Source organism: Equus caballus, chromosome 18, assembly GCF_041296265.1.
Source record: "Equus caballus isolate H_3958 breed thoroughbred chromosome 18, TB-T2T, whole genome shotgun sequence".
NCBI classification, from domain to species: domain Eukaryota; kingdom Metazoa; phylum Chordata; class Mammalia; order Perissodactyla; family Equidae; genus Equus; species Equus caballus.
This window is the reverse complement of record NC_091701.1, coordinates 11,767,424-11,774,273: the sequence shown is the minus strand read 5'-3', so window position 1 is coordinate 11,774,273 and position 6,850 is coordinate 11,767,424. Positions and strand designations below refer to the sequence as shown.

The 6,850-nt window shown below is 50.7% G+C and overlaps 1 long non-coding RNA gene across 1 annotated transcript; it reads left to right on the top strand.

The window, feature by feature from the left end:
• Positions 1-1,843: 1,843 nt before the first annotated feature.
• Positions 1,844-6,638, top strand: LOC111768879 (uncharacterized). The gene is made up of 3 exons (XR_011428162.1): positions 1,844-4,879; positions 5,127-5,224; positions 6,255-6,638. It is a non-coding gene; the product is annotated as an uncharacterized lncRNA (long non-coding RNA).
• The last annotated feature ends 212 nt before the right edge of the window (positions 6,639-6,850 follow it).

Genomic DNA, 6,850 nt, shown 5'->3' with positions numbered 1-6,850 from the left:
TTCCTGTCTCTCACATCATTTTTAAACATTAAACATTAGAAGCCTTTGAAGTTTAAGCCACTCTTAGTAGAGTTTTCTGGTACTTCAGCCAAACACACGTCTCACTGGTACAGCCTTCAAGTCTCAGTTAAAACTTCTCTGTCCTTAACTAGTTCCCCAGCAGACGTGGGCCTCTGCCCCGACCCCACCCTTCACCCATGGAAACAGCCTGTGAGCCGCGGTTCTCAGTCTGCCTGGCTGGCTCGTCTGTCCTTGGTTTGTGAACAGCTCTGGGGCCGGCCTGCACCCTTTCCTCCCTGTGCACCCTGAGCCTGCACACAGCAGACCCTCAGACACCGCAGGGACTTCACCCCCAGCACGGCCAGAAGCCGCCAGCCATCATGAAGCCTTTGGGGTCCCTTTGGTCTGAGCCCTGTGTCCGGGCCTCAGGGCCTCGACAGCCTCCTCAGTTGGTGCAAGGTCCTGGTGGGCAGTGCTTCCTGGTGGGCAGCTCTCGCCTCACAGGGCCCTAAGTGCTGTGCTGTGGTGGACTGTCCCTGGACTCTCCTGCAGCAGCCCCGAGAGGCCACGAGGCAGAGATAGCAGGATCTGAGCTGCGATCCAAGGAGACGTGGAAAGGGCAGCAAGGGACCCATCCCGTTCCAGAATGAGCAAGGCACTCCACGTATTCTGGAAAGACCTCTGCTGTGCAAGTGGGGAATAGGGTCCCGCAAGACCCAAAGGAAGGGGGTGTCCCCAGGGACGGTGAGTGGCAAAGGCTCCTGGCCTCCCCTGTAGCGGCTCCAGACACTGGCCCTTGTGGTCGCATGAGCATGACTCTGCCAAGGAAAGCAAGAGAAAGGGCTGCTAGGCGGGGACCAGGCAGGGCCAGGGCCAGGAGCATGGCCCCTCCCCTCTGTGCAGATGACCTCTGGGCGCCTCTGGGAGGCACCTGCAGCCACCATGGCTCAGGCGCTCACAGCACATGTGTGTGGCGCTGGCGCCGGAGCCCCCGACAAGTGGACAAGCCACAGTGGGCAGCTTCCCAGAAAGCAAGAGGCAGAATCTGGGCTTGCTGCCTGGTCCACACGTCCTCACTATAGCCAGTGACCTCCCTTCTCTGAGCCTCAGTCTTGTCCTCCAAAATAAGGATTAATTTGGGTAACACGAGTGCCCCCAACAGCAGGCCCCCAAAAGATGTGGCTTGAGCCCATTTGGATCTCCAGGTTAGACTGGAGCCTTGCAGTGTCATCTGGAAGTTCTCCCTTGAAGCTCGCCTGAATCCTCAATATTATAGCTGTTCCAGAGTGCTCTTTAGCCAGCTGCAAGGAACAGTCAGAATTGTTCTCCTTTTTTTTTTTTTTTTTTTTTTTATTGCGAGGACAATTGGCCCTGAGCTATCATCTGTGCCAATCTTCCTCTATTTTCTATTTTCTATGTGGGAGGCCTGTCACTGCACGGCCTGATGAGTGATGGGAGGGTCTGCACCTGGGATCCGAACCTGCAAACCCCGGGCCGCTGAAGAGGAGTGCATGACTTAAAGACTATCCCACTGAGCCGGCCCCCAGAGTTTTTTGGATAGCCAGTGACAGAAAACCCAAAGTGGCTTAAACAAGCAAACAAAGCAGGAGAGAATGATTTCTGTAACTAGGCAGTCTAAAGTCAGAGAGCTTCAGGCGAGGCTGTACCTGGGTGCTCGACGCCATCAGCAGGGATCGTCCCTCCCAGCCTCTTGGCTTGGCTTCCTGCCCTCTGTGCTGCTGTCCTGCTCAGGGGGCTCTCCACCACCACTCCCAGGCTGGCCTCATCGCCCCTCAGCAGCCCAACAGAAAAAGAACTTCTCTTCCCCAGGATTCCAGCCCTAACTGCTCCCGGTTTCCCAGGTGGGAGATGGGGTGGTGGCTGGGCGGGCTGGGCCAATGTGTGACCAGCTATTAGTCGCTATCAGCCCTGCTATCAGTTCCCCTTCAGTGAACCCAGCAGAGATGGGCTAAAACTAAAGGCACACATCTCCAGGACCCTGGATCCTTAGTTACACTCATTGGAAAATGCTTGTTTCTTTAACCTTTGACCCCCTGAGCTTTACGACCAAATAGAAGTTACAAATTGTTCAAGTCCAGATGGCCTCACTCTGGGCTCCCACTAAAGTTGTGGGCGATCCCAGGACCTTGAAGTCCTTTTACAGAGAAACTAGTGCCCAGACAATATCAAGAAACCGAGGCTTCCCAGGCCCAGCTCCTCGGCTCCCTGACATCAGAGTCCACCTTCCCCCGTGGAGACAAACAGCCAAGGACGCTCATCTGAGAAACCCTCTTGTTTCCTCTGCCATCCCCCAGGACTCCATGAGGGAGAAGTACTTTCCTTGATGAATAGGGTGGGAACTTGAGGCCTAGGGAAGATAAGCACCTGCCCCTCAGCACAGCTAACAAGGGGCATGGCCAGGATTTGAACCCGGGACTAAGCCTAAACCCCGTGCCCTACGCCCTTCGCACTGTACCAGATTCCTCTCAATCATGAAGACTTCCTTATCCTTGGGGCTCAGGAAGCCATCTTGCACCCGTTGTCTCATTTGATCCTCAAAACAGCTCTGTGAGGTGGGAGGATCCACGGTCAGGGCCTGGCGGGAGAGGACGACCCATTGCTCAGATGTTTCATTGAAGAGGGTTTAATGAAAGGACCGTGTGCAGAGGTGTGGGTGGGGTTGAGGGAACCAACAAGAGACGGTGAGGTGCCAGGGATGATGAAGACTCTCCTGACCAAACTTTAGCTAGGCTCCTCTAAGCCCTCTTCTCGACTAGGCCTTGACTTTGGCCCCGTCTGCCTTTGGCCTGCCTGGCCGGGTCTCAGCGAGAATCTTGCTGTCAGTTTAGTGAGAATCGCCCCACTCTCGCTATCTGATGACCCTTGATATCTGATCAAGTTCCTCCTCCCTCACCTTTGACGTCTAAGTCCTTTCCTGCCTTCAGCAAGAATCCTGGGATCCTTGATGTCTCCTCTTAGTAATCTTCCCTCCACTGACCCCCTTGCTCTGCTCCTTGGCTGTAAATCCGCTTTGTCCTTGTTGTGTTCCAAGTTGAGCTCCATCTCGCTCCCCTATTGCAATGGTCCTGACTAGTCTCCCTGTTGCCACAGTCCTGAATAAAGTCTTCCTTACCATTTTAACAAGTGTCCGAATAACTTTTTCCTTAACAAAGGGCAAGGAGAGACAGCTGGTAAGAGCTGCCTTTGGGAGAGGAGCCACCCAGAGGAGCTTAACTACAGAGGAAAGCAGCCATTGTCAAAACTGTGGCTTGGCAAGGGGGTCAGGTGGTGGGACAAGTACCTTGACCTCTCTCTTCTCCTGTCCACCGGTCTCCTGGCAATGTCTTCCATTGGCTGAACCCAACTCAAAGCCAGGAACAAGGCAGACAGATTGGCGGGGGAGGGAGGGATGGACTGTCCATAGAGCTTTATCTCCTGGCTGGAGAAGGTAGAAAATGGAATTGGGAGGGATAAGGCAAAAGGAAAATAACTCCACCTGAAAATATCATTACAGGCAATTAACAGATAAAGAACTGAGATTTGATGAGGCTATAATTCAAGATCACACAGTTGGGAGGTAGGATTGCTGGTACTGAAACTCTGGTCTTTAGATTCCCAGCCCTGAGCTGTTTCTGTTACACTAATACCCGTTACACCCAAATCTAGTGATGGAAAACCACCGTCATTATTGATCATCACTCCGCAGTTCTGGCGGGAGACTGGGCTCAGCCAGGCGGTTCTCGTTCGGGGTCTCGCACGGCTGCAGTCAGATGGCGGCCAGGACCAGAGTCACCCTAAGAGGTGCTCGCTCAAACATCCAGGGCTGCAGCATCCGGGGCGCCTCACACGCCTCTCCCTCCATGTTCTCTCTCCACGAGGTCTCAGTGTCTGACAGCTTCAGGGCGCCTGGACTTCTTACAGAGTGACTCATGGTCCCAAATGTGCATGTCCAAGAAAGAGAGAGCAAGTAGAAATTGGACTGCGATCTATGACCCACCTTGGGAAGTCACACAGTGCTGCCTCTGCTGCTTCCAGGACAATCACAAAAGCCTGCCTCGGTTCAAGGGGAGGCAACACAGACTCTCTCTCGATGACAGAGTGAGAAGATTCTGGAAGAGCATGAAACTACAGATACTGTTGTGACGATTATGGGGAAACACCGTACTGTACGCCCTCTAAACTTCATTACAACCCCATGAGTGACACAGAGGGGCCATCTCTTTGCTCTGGATGACTTTCCAGTTCTTGAAAGTCATCCCTTTCTCCTCGTCCCTCTGCAGAGGCGGAGTGGGGCACGCAAGCCTGAGTGATGACCACCCCGAGCGCCACAAGCTCGTGTTCTCGTAACAGGATTTAAAAGTCCCCCTGAGGATGGCGAGCCTGTGTTTGGCTCTAGGGTAACTTGTTCTCTGAGGGTCTCACACGGATATTCTCACAGCCAGCGAGGCAGAATGTGAAGGTGGACACCGAAGGTACCAGAATGCGTCACTCCAGAATATGCCACTTTGGCATAGGGATTATTTTGAGCTAAAGGAGACAGAACCAGCGGACACAGGAAAAGCTCCTTACCTCCCCCTAACCGACTAGAAATGAAGTAGAAATGTGCCCTTTGGTAAAGGAAATTTCCATTCGTAAAAAAGTCCGTACCAGGAGGAAAGCTACCCCTGGAGGCAGCTCTTATCCCCTGAGAGACTCTCATCTCAAGATAAGACAAGACAAACCTTATGGACAAGACCTTCCTCCCCGCTTCCCATAACTTGCCTCCTCACCCAGAAGTCCAAACCCCTTTCCCTTCGTGTAGTCTAAGATGGTGTACAGGCCTCAAGCGTTTGTCACCTCCTCGAGTCTCATTTCCCTGTGAAACTCCCATGCGTATGAGGTAATTAAAGCTGTTTTTTCTCTTGTGAGTCATCCTCTATCAGACTGATTCTCAGGCTTCACCACTGAACCTAAGAGGGTAGAGGGGAAAAGATGTTTCCTTCCCTACAATGAAAATCCCCCCCCCAAATTCAATTAAAAAATTTCCCTGGTGCCAAAAGGGAAAAAGATCTTTTCTCCCTCTCCCGTTTCTTTTAGCACTCCTTTAGAAAACTGCTAACTGTGAATCCTTCCTCCTTCTCTTTGAGGTGCGTGGAAACCTGTCACAAAAGCGAAATAAGCCTCTTGCCACTTTTGCATCCCAGGAGTGTCCTTCCTGAAGGCCTCGCAGCCATCTTACTGGAATGTGAGCATCAGGGAAGAGGGTCCCGTCTCTCTGTCACTGTGGGAGTTTAGCCCGGGTGCTTGGCTCCAAGTTGTAATCTCCTGCTTTGGAAAAGATATGAGAAGTTTTATTTCTCCTTTGGATACAGACAATCAGCGTGTGTGTGGTGGATTGTGTCTGCCTGGCTGTGTCAAAGGGTAAGGTTTCTGTTTGTCTTTGCAGTCTCTTTTGTGGATGGCTGGTCATGAGCATCACAGGTCTGGTTTAAGGCTCACTCGATAATAAAACTGATTCATTCTCTTCTTCATTTGGTGGAGAGGATTCACCTGGTTGGCAGGAGATTTTATTTTATTTTATTTATTATTTTTTTTTATTGAGTTATTGATAGGTTACAATCTTGTGAAATTTCAATTGTACATTAATGTTTGTCAGTCATGTTGTAGGTGCACCACTTCACCCTTTGTGCCCACCCCCCACCCCACCTTTCCCCTGGTATCCACTAAACTGTTCTTGGTCCATAGTTTTAAATTCCTCATATGAGTGGAGTCATACATAGATTATCTTTCTCTCGCTGGCTTATTTCACTTAACATAATTCTCTCAAGGTCCATCCATGTTATTGCAAATGGAATGATTTTGTTCTGTTTTGCAGCTGAGTAGTATTCCATTGTATATATGTACCACATCTTCTTTATCCATTCGTCTGTTGATGGGCACTTAGGTTGCTTCCACGTCTTGGCTATTGTAAACAGTGCTACAATAAACATTGGGGTGCACAGGACTTTTGGGATTGCTGACTTCAGGCTCTTTGGATAAATACCCAGTAGTGGGATGGCTGGATCGTATGGTAGTTCTATTTTTAGTTTTTTGAGGAATCTCCATACTGTTTTCCATAGTGGCTGCACCAGGAGATTTTATTTTTAATGACTTCTCCAACAGGGAATCATGTTATATATTTTTCCCCCATTTTTCCAACAGCAGCAAACCCTTGTTGGAGAACTAATTAAGCACATTCATTCAATAATATTTATTGAGCACCTACTCTGTTCCAGGTGCTGTGCCAGAATGATAGAAGCCTGGGGAAATTGCCCTTGGCCTCCTCAGCCTGGTGGACAAAGCCTGTGGGACTATGACTGCACCCCGTCCAAGGAGGCCCAGAAGGATGACTGAGGCTGGCGGTCAAGACATCAGAGGCTTGCACAACCACGCGTTTGACAAACCCATTGGTCGGGTGGAGTAAGCAACTGCAGAATGTATGGTGGGTGATGTTGCAAACTGATAAATTCTATGTGAGCACATACTAAGGGACCAGACCAAGCCTGGTGGGTTAATGTATCAGACTGAGTCATAGCAGTCACCATTTTTGTAAGTAAAATACATTGGAATATCAAGAATTTTATAAGGTTCAACCGAATAGACATCTGTGGGTTTTGTCTGTCCAGTTTCCATTCCTTCTTTTGGTACCTCCCTTCTCCTCCCCAACTCTCGGACCATGTAGCTGGGGTGGGGCTTCCACCAATAGCAACTCAAGGGTGAGCACGTGGCCCAGACCTGGATAAGGAGAGTCACCCCTCCCACTAACTAACCACAGTGATTGGTTCAGGGGTGGGCGCATGACTCAAGCTGGGACAATAGGAGTCGCACCAAC